Source organism: Pleurodeles waltl, chromosome 10 (genome assembly GCF_031143425.1).
Source record: "Pleurodeles waltl isolate 20211129_DDA chromosome 10, aPleWal1.hap1.20221129, whole genome shotgun sequence".
NCBI classification, from domain to species: domain Eukaryota; kingdom Metazoa; phylum Chordata; class Amphibia; order Caudata; family Salamandridae; genus Pleurodeles; species Pleurodeles waltl.
The window spans coordinates 703773718-703792883 of NC_090449.1; positions in this window are offsets into that span (position 1 = coordinate 703773718).

Sequence of the window (19166 nt, forward strand, 5' to 3'; positions counted from 1 at the left end):
GAACTTTTAACTTGTATCGACTATAGGGGATTGAACAAAGTCACCATCAAGAATGAATATCCTTTGCCCCTAATTCCGGTCTTACTGGAACAAGTAAAGAAAGCAAAAATCTACACGAAGCTTGACCTTCGAGGTGCTTATCATTTGGTCAGAATGAGAGAGGGTGACGAATGAAAAACAGCATTCAAGACAAGATATGGCCTTTTTGAATACACCGTCATGCCTTTTGGTCTGTGTAATGCTCCAGCATTTTTCTTGAATGACGTTCTTAGAGAGTACCCCGACATATTTGCCATGGTCTACATCGATGACATTTTGATCTAGTCAGACAATGGAAATGAACATGTCCAACATGTCAAGAAAATTCTTGCAGCCCTTCGAAAGCACCATTTATATTGCAAACTAACCAAGTGTGAGTTTCATGTTACCACAGTTGAGTTTTTAGGGGTTATCCTTACCCCTCAAGGTATGGTGATGGCAGAAAAGAAAGTAAAAGCCATATCTGATTGGCCCATCCCAAAGACAGTTCGTGATGTACAATGTTTCCTGGAGTTTGCAAATTTTTACCGGAGGTTCATAAATCATTTCTCCCAGACAGTGGCTCCAATCACTAAGCTGTTAAGAAAGAAAGAACAATTTGCATGGTCTCCAGAAGCTGACCAAGCTTTGTCAACTTTAAAGGAAGCTTTCTCCACTGCCCCAGTCTTGAATCATCCTGATGCGGATCGACCTTTCATAGTGGAAGCTGATGCTTCAGATGTGGCGATAGGAGCAGTCTTGTCGCAACGAAACAAAGACACTGGCCAACTTCATTCTGTAGCTTACATGTCTCGGAAGTTGAACGAAGCCGAACAGAACTATCTCATTGCTGAAAAAGAACTTCTGGCAATTTGTGATGCCTTTAAAGAATGGAGACATCATTTGTTGGGTGCCAATACACTGTCATAGTATATACTGATCATCGCAATCTTCAATTCATGAGTTCCGCCAGACTTTTGACTCCTCTGCAACTACGCTGGATGTTGTTTTTTGCCGAATTTGATTTTGTAGTAACCTTCCTGCCTGGTAAAGATAATCGAAAAGCTGATGCCCCGCCAAGAGTCTACCACGTTGCCTGCAGTTCAAACCTCCAGAGCTACATTGCTCCTGACAAGGTCTTATGTATCATAAAGACTGAAGATTTCTTTGAAGACATCCGCAATTCTTTCACTGTTAAGAAATGGCAGACGTGGGTCCAAGCAGATCCCAAAAGGTCAATCAAGCAGGGTCTACCCTTTCATGATGCTCGTTTGTTCGTGCCCACTACCAAACTTCGCAAGATAGTGTTTCATTGGTTGCATGTTATACCTACGGCAGGTCACCCAGGTACTCCTAAAACTCTTGAATTAATCCACCGCTATTTTTGGTGGCCGACCCTAACAAAAGATGTAAAAGCAATGGTAAACAACTGCGAAGTCTGTGCTAGCACTAAAACAAGTCATTCAAAACCGAAAGGGTTGTTACACCCACTCCCAACCCCAAGTCGTCCGTGGGAGCACATTTCTTTAGACTTTATTACCGGTCTGCCAGTGGTTCAACAGCATTCAGTAATTCTGGTGGTAGTAGATAGTCTCAGGAAATATGGACATTTTATTGCCTGTAAAAAATTGCCCACCTCTAGTGAACTGGCAACTATTTTACTGAATAGAGTGGTTGGTTTTCATTGACTGCCAAAAGTGATCCTCTCCGATCGGGGGTTCGCAATTTGCCTCCAATTTCTGGCAGACATGGTGTAAAACACTCCAAGTGACGTCTACACTATCTACTAGCCACCATCCTCAAACAGATGGTCAAACGGAGAGATTAAATCAGACTTTGAAGCAATACCTACGTGCTTACGCTGAAAAAGCACTTCATTCTTGGACATCAATGCTCTGATTAGCTGAGTTAGCCTACAATAACTCATTCCACACTTCTACTGGCGTTACACCCTTTTTTGGTTTGTTTGGCTATCATCCTAACACCTTGCCCATCACAATCCCTCAAGAAAGTTCTCTTACTCCAGCTGTGTCAGAAACCATTCAACATTTGCATCAAACCCAGAAACTGATTCAACAGCATTTAGAAAAAGCCAAACAAAAATACAAAAAGCATTATGACAAGAAACATTGTGAAGGAACGCAGGATCAACCAGGTGACAAAGTGTGGCTTTCCACAAAAAATATAGACTTCAAGAAGAAGCACATGTTCAACCCCAAATTCATAGGTCCTTACACTGTCCTTCAGCAAATCAATCCTGTGACCTATAAACTGCAATTGCCAAGATCATTACGGATTCATCCAGTGTTCCACACTTCCCTCTTGAAAAGGGCAGTCCAGAAGGTCTGCCCTCATCAAGCTCCTGTTCAAGTACAGGGGGAAGAAGAATACGAAGTCAAGAAAGTGTTGGATTCTAAACTGAGAGGGTGTAATCTATCGTACTTAATCTCATGAAAGAAACTCATGGGTTTCATTATCTGATATTCATTCTCCAGTACTTGTGAGATGCTTTCATTGTCTCAATCCAGACAAACCAGGCCCTAGAGCGCGTCTGGGAGAGGGGAGTACTGTCAACACCAGGGCAGTGCGCGCTCTACGGGCGACTAGAATGCAAAAACCCAGCACTCTCAAGATAACGTAATTTATGCATTGTGCTGATATGTTGTTGTTTAACCTTTTGCATTGCAGAGTTCAATCCTGAAGACTTATTTTTAAGGTGCTTATAAATACTGTTCATTTGCAATATATTGCTGCAGGCTTTCAGAGTGTGTCAGGGTGTGGTCCATTTCCAGGGCCTTCTAGAAGCTTTCCCTGCAGCATGCCTGGGTGTGGTTGTGGGCTGGGCCAAGACTCTATAAAAGGGAGCCAGCCCAGCTCCACGTGCTCACTATTCAGAGGTCCCGGTGCAGAGCAGCAGCAACTTCCTGAGCTCCTGTTCCGGTGGCCTACTTTGATCTTCCAGGCCTCTGCCCTTCTTAGTACATTGGTGATCCTTAATCAGGGCGGTAAGACGGGGGGGGCTTGGCCCCCGACCCCGTTATTCGAGGACGCTCGAATTCTTGCACCTAATTGTTGCATGATAATCAAATTACTCTTGCGCGTGTGAATGTGTGCTTGGGCGTTTTTGTGGCATTTGCATGCTGTTACTAGAATCAGCAAGATGCGCGATTCTTTCTCCGTGTTTAATTCATGTTATTCATTGTGCGCTACCATTTCTTGACAGTTACATGGTGGCCTTCGAATCGGCAAGACGCGTGATTCGTTTTCTCATGTTTGACCCTTGATATTCATTGTGGCGCTACCATTTCTTGACAGTTACATGGTGGCCTTCGAATCAGCAAGACGCGCGATTCTTTCCTCGTGCTTAATTCATGTTATTCATTGTGCGCTACCATTCCTTGGCAGTTACATGGTGGCATTCGAATCGGCAAGACGCGCAATTTTTTCCTCGTGCTTAATTCATGTTATTCATTGTGCGCTACTATTCCTTGGAAGTTACATGGTGGCATTCAAATCGGCAAGATGCGCGATTCTTTCCTCGTACTTAATTCATGTTATTCATTGTGCACTACCATTCTAAGGCATTTACTTGGTAGTACTCGAGTTGACAAGTCACATGATTTATTCCTTGAATCTACGTTGTGTTATTCATGGTACACAATCCTTCTATGGTGTTTACTACCTATGTGAAAATCTGCAATGTGCGCAATTCATGTTCCAACATTTTGAGAGAAACAAAAGGCTAGAGTTTTAAGATGTAATGTTGTGTGTTCCTAATATGTGTTCTCAAAAAGGATTCATATAATGGTTCAGTACTTATTCAGATTGTTTTCCTGATTCTCATGCAAAGGAAAGTACTTGAATTTGAAAGTTTCATTTAACCTCTCTAGATTCCCTCACAGGTATCCAGTCATCTTGAAGCCTAGTCATTTTAAGTCTATTCTTAGGTTGTTCATGTTTTCAGAATGACAGTGCTTTAAGTCATAGCCTAGTATTGATTTCATGAGATGTAATTTTGATGTTGTGTGTTTTAACCTTTTGCTTCCTACAGGTCTCCTTCCCAGCTGTTCCCTTCCTAATCCCCTTTTCCCCACTTGGACTCTCTTAGACTCTGTGACAAATCTAATCAGAGTACTGGAGCTGTCTTGTGGTGGAAGTGTTGGGAACGTGCACAGACCCCAAGGATCTGGTGACTCTGACAGCTTTACAAATATGTAAATTAAAAATTCTTTTGTATTTTCTGTTACAAATATAAGTAACAATATGTATTTCACATTCTCATCAATGAATTATAAATACATAATAATGTTAGAACAAACTTTCTAAAATTACCTTTTGTATTCATAATTAAAATAAATCTCTCATGAACTTTTTTCAATAAAAAAAATAAATAAAAAAGTGTTCCCTATAACAACACTTTGTCATTTTTTTGCCCATAAATGGCCTAATGGTAAATTAAGGGTAAATAACTGGCCCATAAATAGTCTAAGGGTAACCTCCTCAGGAAGGGGCATTTATTGGCCACAGAGCAGGCATCTCATGGATTTTTATTGGGAGGGGTGGGTTTAGGTTTGGTAGGGGATAAAGACAGAGAAGAGGTGAATAGAGAAGAAGGATTAAGGGTGGGAGGGGTGGTAGAAGATTGGCTTTTAGAGGTACAGGGGGCTGGAGTGGGTGATGAGCTTTTGTCAGTAAGTTTGACAGTTGCATGCGTGTCTGTTGTTTGTTGTGGAGGTTTGGATATGTGTTTTGAGCTGGTGTTTGATATTCTGGTGAGTGTGTGTGTTTGCTTTTGGTTGGTGTTGTTTTCTGTGTAGGTGTGCTTTTGTATGAATGTGTGGGTTTTGAAGAGTGTGTTGTGAAGTTTGGTGTGGTTGTGTTGTAGTGGGTGTGGTGGTGCTTGTAGGTGTGGGTGCTTGTAGGTGTGGTGGTGGTTGTTGTAGTTGTGGGTGTGATGGTGGTGCTTGTGGGTGTGGTGGTGAGTGTGGTGGTGGTTGTGCTGGTTATGGGTGAGGCAATGGTTGTGGTGGATGTGGGTGTTGTGCTTGTGGGAATAGTTTCACTAGTGTGTGTATATTGATTGTGTGTATGTGTTTCTTTGTGAGTTTGTGTTTACATGTGTGTGTGTGTGTGTGTGATTGTGCTGCTTGTGTCTGTTGGAGTGAGTGTGCTTGAGATTGAGGTGGGAGTTTGGATTTTGTTTGAGGAAGAGACCTGAGTTGAGGCAGAACAATTGGTTAGTTTGGGGGCTGGAATGAGTGAGGCGGCTGCTATTTCGGAAAGCAACCTCTGCAAGCCAGGCATTGAACTATGAATCCAGAAATACAACCATTTGTTGCATTTGGCAGGTTAGCCCATAGATGCCATTCACTATCACAGTGTGGCCTACAGAGATGCTGCATAATAGGTCAATAGCATCCTCAGTCAGTGCAGCCGGGGTTACCGGGGCATGGGGTGAGGTTCCTGTGGCAAAGGAGACCCCGGCCATTTTATGGGTTAGAGTTTGGCCACCTGAGGGCTGGGGGGCAAGAGGAATGGTAAAGATGTGTCTCTAGGTTGTGGGCAAGGATGAGGGTGTTACAGTTCCAACGAAGATGGCGATGTTGTGGCCTCCGTTCCAGTCCCCTCACTCTCCATGCCACTGAGTACATTGGTGACTGATGTTTCACCACGTGAAACACAGTGGCCAGCTGCTTCCTCCTTGGCCAATATATTCTTTTCCTGCTTTTGAAGATGCTGTAAAGACAGACATAATAGATGTATTGCACTTGTGTAAATATAATTGATCATGAAGTTTGTTTCTCAAAACATTTCCTACATTTTAATTTTTCACTTGCTTCAAAGTTCTTAAACTTTGGTTTAGTTTTATCTTTAGCTCATCCATGTAGGGAACATCTTCAGAAGCCATTTAGTCCCAGATTTATAATTTCCTATTATTGCTCCTAATTTATTTTTGATCATTTTTCTTTACTATTTTCAAATCTTTCCAGGCACTGTTTTACACTTCTAAATGGCTCTGAGTTATTGTTTGGAGTACTGAAGTTATTTTACAAAAATTTAATATAAAACAAAAATCCCTTTGTACACTAAGGCCATCAGCCAGATTGCAATCAGCCAGGGCGGCACTGCATGCAGCTCCGCCTTGCTAATTATGACCTTGTTCTTTTACTGCCATGAGACAGCTGGTGGAGAACAGGTGCAGGCTTCCACAGTGGGGCCCATGCCCTTGGCATGGGCAGTGCAGGGGTCCCCCTGACCAGCACCATCGCAATGTTTACTGTCTAATGTACAGAAATTGAACATTGTAAGAGTACTGGTGCACCCTGTGGGTTACAGAATTTCCGCCAGCTCGATTACAAGCCAGAGACAATGCTGTAGCCTGTTTCCCACTACGCCAGCAGGTAGAAACCAAGGTTTCCACCCTCCCGCCTGCCAGGAAACTCCAAATAGGTCTGGTGGGGTGCTTGCAATGAAAGCGGCAGCCACCATGTCGAGAGTTTGGAGAACGGGCTTTCCCGTCCTCCAAATTCAGAATGAGGGCCTGTGTGTACAAGGCAAAAAAACAAATTTTTTATTTTTAAAAATACAAATATGAATCAATGTGTGTTAATATTTACTGTTAGGTTGTGCCAATGCTGGTATGTAGTACTGTTTTTAAGGGCATTTTACAATGGCAAAACCTACTTGAATTAACTAGAGTATTTTTTTTTATGTAAAAATTAATTTTGTTTTCATTCAGTACTGAGGTTGCTGTTTAATGTATCATACGCTATGTATTTACCTATGCTCAACGAACTCAAAAACTATGTTTTTTTTTTTTCAAAATACTTCTACAGCATAAGTAAATACATATTGCTTGATACATTTTTAATCCACTTTACTACAAATATAAAAAATAAAAAATGTTCTATAAAATATCTTTATTAATTTTAGTTTGGTTTACCATTATGAATATAAAAAATATTCAAAATTCAACTCACAATAAAAAAATGTGATTTTGATACATGGTATATTGAAAAATGAGTCATTTTCTGTGACTGATTTTGAGATATGCAGATGGAATACTCCAGCACATACATGACGGAATTATTATATATCAAATTCTGAGTGCATTATAAAGTATTGCCCTTGGAATAGGTTGTGTTTTGTTTGTGATGAACATTCCATCTACAAAAGTATTTTCTTTTTGTTCAATATTGATTTTTCATTTGGACATGACAAATGTTGGAAATGGCCTTTCTGCAGGGTCACCCTCAAACTTTTTGCCTTCCCTCTTCTCTTTTTCTGACCTCATTTTTGCTGGCTTTAGGACTCTGCACACTTTACCGCTTCTAATCAGTGCTAAAGTGCATATACTCTCTCCTTAAAACATGGTGACATTGGCTCATACCCAATTGGCTAATTGAATTTACTTGTAAGTCCCTAGTCAAGTGCACTACATGTACCCAGGTCCTGTAAATTGAATGCTACTAGTGGGCTGCAGCACTGGCTGTGCCACCCAAATAAGTAGCCCCCTAACCATGTTGCAGGCCTGCCTCTGCAGTGCCTGTGTGTGCAGTTTCACTGCCACTTCGACTTGGCATTTAAAAGTAATTGCCAAGCCTTAAACTCCCAATTGTCTACATATAAGTCACCCCTAAGGTAGGCCCTAGGTAGCCCATAGGGCAGGGTGCAATGTAGGTAAAAGGCAGGACATGAATATCTGTGTTCTAAATGTCCTGGTAGTGTAGAACTCCTAAATTTGTTTTACACTGCTGTGAGGCCTGCTCCTTTCATAGGATAGCATTAGCACTTCCCTCATATACTGTTTGAGTGGTAGATCCTGATCTGAAAGGAGTAGCCAAGTCATATTGAGAATGGCCAGAATGGTTTTTATATTACTATTTTAGAAATGCTGCTTTTAAAAAGTGAGCATTTCTCTACACTTAAATCCTTCCGTGCCTTCCAATCCAAATCTGGCTAGGTTTAGTTGACAGCTCCCTTGTGCATTCACTCAGACAATCCCAAACACAGGATGCTCAGCCACACATGCATACATCTGCATTATGAATGGGTCTTCCTGGCCTAGAAGGGTGGAGGGCCTGACACTTACATGTCAAAGGACAGTAGCCTGCCCTCACACAAAGGACTGCCACACCCCCTACTGGGACCCTGGCAGACAGAATGGAACTGAAAGGGGACTTTGTGCACTTCTAAGCCACTCTTTGAAGTCTCTCCCACTTCAAATGCACATTTGGGTATTTAAGCAGGGTTTCTGACCCTACCAACTTAGACACTCTTGTCACAGACACTCCCTAGAGAAGAAACCCTGAACCAGAACCTGCAACCTGCCAAGAAGAACTACATGGCTGCCCAAAGGACTCACCTGACTGGTTTCTGAGAAGGACTGCTGCCTTGCTGTTGCCCTGCTGCCTTGCTGCTCTCTGGCTGTGCTGAGAAGTGCTCTCCAAGGGCTTGGATAGAGCTTGCCTCTTGTTCCCTGAAGTCTCAGGACCAAAAAGACTTCATTTCTGCAAGAAGATCTTCCTGTGCGGCAGAAATCGATGCACAGCCGACAGAAAACAACGCACAGCCTGCATCGTAGTGAAAGATTCATCGCACAGCGAACCGGAACGACGCAGCCCGACTTCGCAAGGAGAAGATCGGCACAGTCCAGTGTAGCGACCAGAAATTCGACACACAGCACACTGGATCGACGCACAGCTGAGCCAGAATGACGCAGCCTGACTTTCCGAGAGTAATCGACGCAGCACCTGCAATGCGGTTAAAATTTCCATGCAACGCCCACCAGGATCGACACAGCCCCTGTGACTTCGTCCTGTCAGTGCCGGATTTCAACACATCATCCCCGGGGCATCCAAAAACCCGCAACCCGAAGAGGATCCAAGACCGAGTGCTGGAAACCGACGCAAAGCCTTCCCTGCGTGAAAAATAAATGATGCATCGCCATGTGTGGAGAAATCAACGCACACCTCCCTGTTTTCCACGCATCTCCTCCTCTGCGGCGTCTTGAGGAGATTTTGAACGCAATTCAGGTACTTTGTGCTTGCAAGAGACAATTGTTGCTTTTTTAGAGACTAAAGACACCTTATAACAGTACTACAGTGATATTTTCAACATATACTTATTGCGCCTTAATCGTTTTGACCTGCATTTATCCAGATAAATATTATATATTTTTATAAACACTGTGTGGTGTATTTTTGTGGTGTTCTACTGTGGTATTGCATGATTTACTGCACAAATACTTTACACATTGCCTTCTAAGTTAAGCCTGACAGCTCAGTGCCATGCTATCAGAGGGTAGGTACAGGATCATTTGGATTGTGTGTGACTTACCTGACTAGAGTGAGGGTCCTTGCTTGGACAGGGGGTAACCTGACTAACAACCAAAGACCCCATTTCTAACAACAAAGGACACAAAATTAATGTTTTTTGGTGTGTGGTTTCCTATCAATAATGTGTTCACATGTCTGTCAATTTTTTTCAAAAATGTATGCCTTTATAATTCATTTTTAAATAAACAGACTGGCTTACATACACATTTGTGAATGCGTAAGACATCAAGAAGAATTGATATTTGTGACATAAATGTAATTGTTTTCATTAAAAATATAATTATAATATGTTTTAATCAAAATCTTATCCATTTTGTTTTTAGTCATTTTGGCTCACATATTTATTGTTGTTTGTTTATAATACTACCTCACAAATGTGAAGTTTGGAACATTCACTGTATTATAAGTACATTTTATGTTATATTACTTGTAATGGGGGAACATAACATCCTTCACAGTTGTGATGGAGTATCACACCTGACACAAATACAACTTTTGGCCTGTTTGGTACAACTGTCCCTCGTACAATCTAACAAAACCATTTTTAATTTATTTTAGGAAGATGTGTGGCTGCTCCAAAAAGTCTTTTGTAAGTGATCACAACTATAGTGGCATGATTTATAACAATTTAGTTTTCAGAAAACACCTCATGATACACTGTGTGCAGGACTTACACCTTCAAGAACTCTTCTTATGCCTTGGTCATGTGTGAACCTTTATGTTGATGCAAATGTTTGTTGCTGTAATAAACAATAGTTATTTAAAATGAAAAATACAAAAAAAACCTACCCTCTTCATGCTGGTGTATTTCTTTTAGCTGTCCATCAGGCTGGGGATAGGCCACAACAAGTATGTTGGTCATTAGAGGGGTTCAGCATGCAGGGCACATGCTTAGAATATTGGGAGGACTGGCCAATCTGGACTTCTGCTGACTCTGACTTCTTGGTCCAGCACTATAGGTTCTCCCATCTGTTGTGGCAGTGGATGCAGCACTGCTTGTAGACTGCCAGGGTCCACACCTTATTTGCACTGACCTTCCCAAAATCTTCCTTCTGGTGGGAGCTGACCTGTATTGATACAAAGAAATTACAAAAAAAGAAAAAGTTTTGTGTCTTTTTGTTTTTTTCATTTCGATGTTATACAATTTTGAGAAATCAATCACAAGCATTTTAAAAATATGATATAGCATAGATTTTCTGTTTTATTTGTAAAATAAAATAAAAATGTAGTAACCTGTTGAGTAACCCTATCCCTTATTATGCATGTATTTTGCTAAATCCAGTAAACTATTTGTCGCATTATAAAATTCCTCCGTCAAAAAAAAAAAAAAAAAAAAATATATATATATATATATATATATATATATATATATATATATATGAGCTATTTAATCAGATTTTTTTAGAGGATATCCTCTTCTTCTATGGTGGCAAGGTCTGGAATTGTAAATAAAAATAAAGCATGAAGTATATGGATTATGCATGGGCTATAACGTATTTCAAAAATATGGAAAACAGTTCTTTATTCTAATTTAATACATTTATACTTTTTGATATGTGGTTTTGGTTATTTGTTGTCATTTTTAAAAAAAGAATGAAAAGCATTACCGACATGTAATTTAATAATGAATAACAATCTTTTTAATCTTAACTTAAGATGTATGATCAAACAAAACAATTTAACAAACTGAGTTGAAAAATAATACAACACTAGCCTTTGAATTTATAATTTTTGAATTAATTCAACAAAACCAAAAAAACTAGGTAAAAAATGCTGCAAAATCAAAAAATCATTCATGGTGAATAAAACTAATACTGAAGAGCAAAAATTGTTTGAAATCCAATATACAACATTCAACTGGCATCAAAAAGGTACATGTGGCCAGAAAATAGTCCACAGAATGAATGCTAGTGACACATTAAAGGAAATTAGGATAAGTGTCTCTTGCTGGTGGTAATGAAGGTCTTGCCTCCTCTCCTGCTATTCCGGATACACGTCCCCTCCTGAGGGGACTGGTGGATCCACAGTTGTAGGGACTGAGCTAGGTGCTGTTGTTTCTGTGGCTGAGACAGATGTAGTATGCTCAGATGTTGTTGGACCACAGAAAGAGGAAGATGCTGCTGGAAAATCCATGCAGATATGGGTCAAACAATCCTCTAGCACCCCACTCGGGGAGCCCAAATTCAAGTTAAGATGTTTCATCTGAACATTGTGCTCCCTCTGCAACTGCATCATCTCCCTCAGCTCTGTAAGAACCTGGCCCATCATGTCTTGGAACTGATTGATGGATCTCAAGAATTGGTTGATGTTGGCCTGCTTGACAATGAACCCAGTGGCCTCGCTTTGCTGGTCCACAGATTCCCTCCCACAAAACCTACCCCATCTACCCTGTGCCCATGTCCCATTGTGCCACATCCGACTGGGTTCTGGCTGAACTGGAGGCGGTGGTGCTGTTGGACCAACACCAGCTAGGACTAAAGATAGATAGTGAAGGTATCCAGAGCCTGAGGTGTGGTAACAGGTGGGATGGGAGGTGAAGGTGTGGGCCAAGTGAGACTCATTGGAGCTGTCTGCCCAGGCAAACCAGATGGAACAGCTTGCTCCACATCATTTTGACTTACGGGAGTCGATTTCTCACTGAAGGATTGTTCCTGGTCTGGAGTAGAGGTGTCATCAGTAGCAGTGACAGTTGGTTGTCCACGTACTCTGGGTATTGGACCTATAATAAATTACAAAAAAATGCATTTTAATCAATGAATTTGAGGCAAACAATGACGCTTCCTAAAAGGAAAAAGAGAATTAATATAATAATTATACCTTTCACTAGTATTATGTTACAAACACAGTTTGAATTACACACAAAACTACTTCAAAAAAGCACTTAAAATAATGTCCTGAAATGAAAAAAAATATTAGAATGTATGCATAAGTTATACCAAACACTCAACACAACACAGTACAGAGGAGAAATGAGGAATAAACATTACAAGGCCTAGCAAAGTAACATTCTGAAAATTAAACAACTTAAAAGGATAAGCATTAGTCATCATATAAACATTGCAAAGTGCATTTAAACTTTGATTTAAACAAATATCAATTAAATTAAATAAGAAGAACATGACAACATACACAATTAATAAAACAAGAGATTTATAAATACATAACACTTTAGTATATGTGAAAATATAAAAGAAAAGCATGAAAGACCAAAATAACATTGCAATATTATTTTAAGAAAACAAAAAAAGGCATCATGGTAGTTGCAGTCATTTCATTTAAACATTAACAAAAATTGTAAGTTAAACATGCAGAATAAAAATATTCAGTAAAATAAACAGACATTTACAAAACAAAACACATTTATGAAATGTGTTATTAGGTGAAAAACACTTACAATCACAAAACCATCATGTAAAAATGTAATGGAGATTGAAACCTGTAATCTTAAATATGACAAAATACATTCAAACAAACAAGGCAAAAAAAAAAAATATGAAGAAAAACACATACATTACAAAACATATCAACAATTAATAAAATGAGAGGAACAACACTAATGCCACAAATTTCCCCCCAAAAAACCAATTTTGAATATATAGGTTTATATGTTTTAAAAAGGTGCAAAATACACAAAAAATAGCAAAATTAAAAGCAAAAAAACACATTTAGGTTTAGTGAAACATTCAAAATTTTAATTTACCAGACCAATCTCCACTCCACCAGGGATTCCTATCAAACAATCAGGATGCAGGCTGTGAAAGGCCTACTGCTCCTAAGGATTTAGCTGTGAGGGGGGCTGGGAAAACCACTACTAGTCCCCTGCTCTGGATCTCCAGGTGATGCTTTGAGGCCAGAGAAGGCACTCTCCCCTGCAGGTAGTAACATCTCTTCCTAATTTCCTCCTATGTGCTCAGGTTGCTTGCTATAGCATTCACTCAGTCAACAGGTATCCCAGCAAAAAACCTACGACGCCTCCAACGCATCCAAAACACCTCCGCCCGACTGATCCTCAACATACCCCGCCGCAGCCACATCTCCCACCACCTGAGAGACCTTTCACTGGCTCCCCGTAGACAAGAGGATCACATTTAAGCTCCTCACACACGCTCACAAGGCACTCCACAACACCGGACCAGTGTACCTGAACAACAGACTCAGCTTCTACACCCCCACCCGTCAGCTCCGCTCCGCAAACCTTGCCCTCGCCGTCGTTCCCTGCATCCAACGAAAGACCTCCGGTGGCAGATCCTTCTCCTACCTCGCTGCCAAGACCCGGAACACCCTCCCGACCAACCTACGGCAGACCCAGGACCTACTCACCTTCAGAAGATTCCTCAAAACCTGGCTCTTCGATCAGTAGCAGCAGCACCCTCCCCATTAGTGCCTTGAAACCCTCACGGGTATGTAGAGCGCTTTATAAATTCTATGATTCATTAATTGAACTGTTCTGGCCCACATTTGTCTTTTCTGGGCTATAGTTGCATGTTGTACTTTTGTACTTGTGCTTGGGCTCCAAACAATTGTAGCTCTACTCTAATATGTTCATTCACCATGACTAATAATTCTTCCTCTGTACAATGGGGAGTTCTCCCTGTCATCATCAAATAATAAACTTAAATACATGTAATAACCCACAAGAAAAAAAATAATGAACAATTAACAGAAAGCAAACAAAACCCCGACTTCACTGAAAGAGTGCTCATTAACAATGTTCTGCTGCAGTGGAATGGTAAAGGATCATGGTCTGAAATGGAGGGTGTTTTATAATGTGCTAAGTAGGTGGTAGGTGAAAATATTAGTCAAAACACATCAGGTATGTGATGTTAGCATCCATGCAAAAGCAACAGGAATGGTACAATATTGAACATGTCCTGCTGCTGCAATCCCTCTGTCAGGAATATGCTGCTAGTACAACGCCAGTACAACTAAGAAATCTAAATAGGCTCAGAGCAATCCCTCCACCCTGGCAGTAACAGAGTAATGTTAGCATAGGAGTGCGCCACTTTGACAGAGGTGAACCACTTACTCGATTGAGAACACTCTGTGAACGAGAATTGAGAATTATCCAGCTGACTTCTAAATAGGAGAGGCAGAAATCCATCAGCTTGACAGAGTACTTAAAAACACTAACACAGAGCAACGGTGGGAGTCCTGATAAGATCAGAACCAGGCCCTAAGACTGAACGTAGAAATATTCACCACAGTATTGTCCAGCAGCTCCCAGGTGACGATGCCTCGTCCTCCTCCTTAGACTCTTCTGGTTGGCTTGCCTGCTGAACTTCACCTTCTCAGATATCTTTCTTCAAACATTCTTCTAAGTCCGAAGGTAAGTGGAGACCGGGCCCAATCCACTTCATGTGTTTCATTACAGTGAGTTATAACTTTGGCCTTTGCCCCTTTCTCACAGGATTAAATGTCCAGGGTGAGAGCTTTACATTTTTAGTTGATGTTTTTCAATTTAAACTTCAAAAATCCATCTCCGGTTCTACTGATAGGAGTTCTGTCATTTAATTTATTCAAATTTACTCTATGTTTATACATTTTTGTATTTTTCTTGTGTTGTTGCTGCTTAAGTACTGTGTAAATACATTACACATTGCCTCTTAACTAAGCCTGACTGCTTCAACCGAGCAAGCATAGTGGCTGTTGGCTGAGTAGGGTTTCATCCCCCTCAACCAACCACTCAATTTCTCACACCAAGCTTTTTAAATTGTTAGTTCCCAGTGCAGATATGGCATGCTGTGGAATGGCCCCAAGAGTAGATTGAAAAGCACCAATGCTTTATGGATTAAGCAATTGCCGACATGCCCATATGGAGAATGCCCTGGCTCACTTGAACACATAGGCCCTGGTGCCTTCACTCATGCCCCAGTAATGGAGGCATCCCTCAAGGTATAGGACACTGCGATAGATAGTGGAAGCAACTCCAAGGCCATGGGACACCATGATCTTAAACCTATCCATTCTTCTCTCATCGTTCACTCCATTATATGTAACCCAGATTTCGCACCGGCTACTGTGGATACAGAGTTTGCAAGGTGGCAAGAGCAGAGTAGTCAACAGATCTATGACCTGGAGGATAATAATTTATTCCAACAGATCAAGATAGATTACTGCACACCCGAGAACGAGGAATGTCCAAAGGTGATATTAAAAAAGCAGCAAAGCACAAACTATTACCTTTTGAAAAATGGCTGATAACTAAATCAGGAGACAATCACCTTCTCTCATAAATCTATCAATACCTATGGGGCAACACCATAGAAGGAAAACCATCAGTGAAGGTGGGAAGTTGAATTAAACGAGCCCTTACCTTGAAGTAATGGTCGTCTGCTTACCCGATGGCAAAAGTTTCCACACCTAGCATTGCAATCAAAGAAGCATGTATACAAATAATATCATATTGGTATTACACCCCATAGAGATTGTATACATAGTATGACCCTAGAAGTAAAGAATACAGAAAAAGATGCAGGGGTACAGGTCACTATTATATTTACTCTGCCAATGCCTAGCATCACAAAATACCATAAAAATTCTAAAGTCTGAACATTTGTCCATTGACCTAATAATAGAACCACAAGCGTTGCAAGGGTAGTAGCCCATATGCTGCCATCTAATCAATAAGGAGGTCATTACCAGTTCGGTGCTCTCACTACCCCCATGTTGATGGTTGCAGTCGTACCACCAACAGGCTAGCGGAGAAGAATGCCAAATTATGACCGTGGCGGTATTCCCGATAGAATACAGCCAATCCACCGCCGGCACCGCCAGTGCAGTTAGGCCGCCACAGAAGACGGTAGCCACCTGCAGACCGGCAGAGACCATGTTCCTGCCAGGCAGATTATGAGGCTGCACACCACCAAGGTTTCCACTGTGGTAGCATCACCATGGAAACCCTGGCGGAAACCAACTCTATAAAAGGAGACAGTCACCTTCAGAACACATACCCATCTGGAGCCAACATGGAACCTGAACGACACATCTTCACGCTGCTCCTGCTTGCCCAACAACTCCAGAACCAGCGACAATGACAGCACCCGTGAGTAGCCACACTTACCTGACACTGTTGCAAAATGGCAGTGCATCTACTCACACACAACATACACATCTGGACTGGGTGGCGAAGGCGACACAAACATGTAACTTCACACTGACAGGCACACTCACAGACAGCTACATACACACACGGACATAGATAGTACACAGACAACCGCCATCACACACACACACTCACACGCCAAGGACACACACCAACCCCCAGATACACAGCACCTCCACAGTCGCACACAACAACACACAATATCACCAAATGAGACAACTGTACAGCAACAACACCTCAAAAGCACTGTTAATTATCCATAATACACACCTCCACTTGACAAATCAAACATACAACACAACGTAACAACACCAGAAAACAAACACACACAAACATCCATACAACCAGGCACACTTCATACCCCGCAAACACACATCAGAACAGATTTGACATACCAATCACCACATGCACTCACACACACAGTACAACTGCACAAAGGCCCACAACACTGCAAATTACCCATGTCAACAAAATCACAGCACAAAGTACCAACACAAATACATGTCCCCAACTTATACATGCCCATCACATAAAACACACCCATCACTGCAGGACAAATGCAATGAACACACCCACACATGCTATCCAGACACAACAGGTAGCACAATCACCACACACACAAAACGTATTCACACAAGCAAAAGCAAAACAGCCCTAAGAAAAGAAAGACAGGACAAAGATCTAACCTTCGAACCAACAACAGGTTGGCCCAGATATATATGTAAATAAATAAATAAATATATATACGAAATTATTTACACAGATGAAGGCCATAGGCCTGTCCAAACACATATGTGCAACATGCACATATGGCACTTCCAAGTGCCCCAACTTGACTAGTAATGTAATGACATTGTGTTCACAGGTGGCTCTGAGTATCCAAACCATCCTTGGCTGTTGACACCAGTGAGGTACCCATCCATGCCAGGGGAACTCTGTTACAATGATGCCCATGGGAGGAGAAGGCATGTAATTGAGCGAACATCTGAGCTCCTGAAGGCAAGATTCAGGTGCCTATACCGTTCTGGAGGAGCCCTCCATACTCACCCCACAAGGTATGCCAAATAATCGTTGCCTGTTGCATGCTCCACAATCTAGCCCTAAGATGTCAGGAACCATTGATAGCAGGGGAGAGGGAGGCAGCTGGACCAGTGGCTGGAAATGCTGATATGGCAGGTGATGAAGAGCCAGAGGAAAAAGGAGCAGGTGACTCTAGGGCAGATCTCATCAATCAGTACTTCCACTGACATACAGGTATGTGAAGTGGACCTTTTGATGTGTTGAATGTGCACAACTTGAAGTAGATGGCTGCCATTACACCTACTGACTTGATTTATCAGTGGGGGTGTCTTGAGCTCAAATGCGTATGTTTGCGTTGTAAATGCAGACTGATTGTAAAGTCTGCTGTACAATATGGTCTGCAATATCATGTATTGTTATATCCGATCCTAAAATACACTTCTGCAATGGATTACTCAGTATTGAGGTATGTTTGTTGCATTCTCCTATCCTCTTTTCCTTCCACTCACTGAAATTTCCATTTCGTGTTGGCTCTTTATCCTAGGCTTGAGGTATTCATTGTCAGCAGCCAATGGCAATCGCTGACAGACATGAGAGGTATCTGATATATAGCTTGTAAAATGGATATAGTTACAGTGGGATAGTACCTTGTTAGTACTTCCTTCATCCAAGTGGGGTTGTGACTGTTTAGTCCTTTCCTATTACCAGTGGGGTTAGAGGGATGTGATATGGTGTATTACGTATCAGTTGAAGTTTGTGGCCCATGTGTGATGACTGGATCATGGCCTCTGGCTTCACAATGGGTGGGGTACTTTGTGATGACTATGGGACCTAGCTGTGTTTGTATTCTGATGTTGCTGTCCAAGGTGCAGGTAACTGTATTCTGACAAAGGTGAGTGGCAATCCTACAGGAATGGGGACTATGTTAGTGTATGATGAAAGTACTGGGCTCCTCAGTGATGTTTGTTGTGTGTTCCATAGGCTAAGTGATTATGTAGCTATGAGCTATGGTATGGGTATGTGAAGAGCCTGTACCTGGTGATATATAGGTCCATTCTGGGTGCCCCTTCTTTGTAGGTAATTTACCATGGGCATGACTTCTATTAACTCTATATGTGCATTGTAAGCCACCATGCCTTCCATCCTGACGGTACTATCTCTCATACTTTATTTGCAGATTGGTTTACCAGCTATTGCTATTGTGAGTGTGCCATTGCGTTACTGTCATTGCCATGTACTGGTCGTCAATAGAACAATCTAGATGGTGTAGCTAGTACTTTAATTGTACATGCATTACATGTGATGTGTTGTGCACACTCCAGGTTGTCATAATGATGGGTTAGTGTGTTCTGGGAGTCGGAATGATATGAATAGCCAGTAGTTTACGTCCCATTGCCAAGGGCTGTGATGGCAGTTGGGCTGAGTGGAGTGGTGACATGTAGGAGAGGACCATTAGGTGATAAGGTGAGAGGTGTAGCGGGACATTTAGTTAATTGGGGAGTATTTGGGTGGTAAGGAAGCATGCAGGACAAGACAAATGAGTGGCATGACTGTTGTGGGTACTTACTAGACTCCAGTCCCCCAGGTATTCCAGTCTGGCCCTCAGGATGCAGTATGTCCATGACCTTCTCCTCTCATGATGTGAACTGTGGGGGAGGAGGTGGGGGGCCCACTTCCAGTCTTCTGCA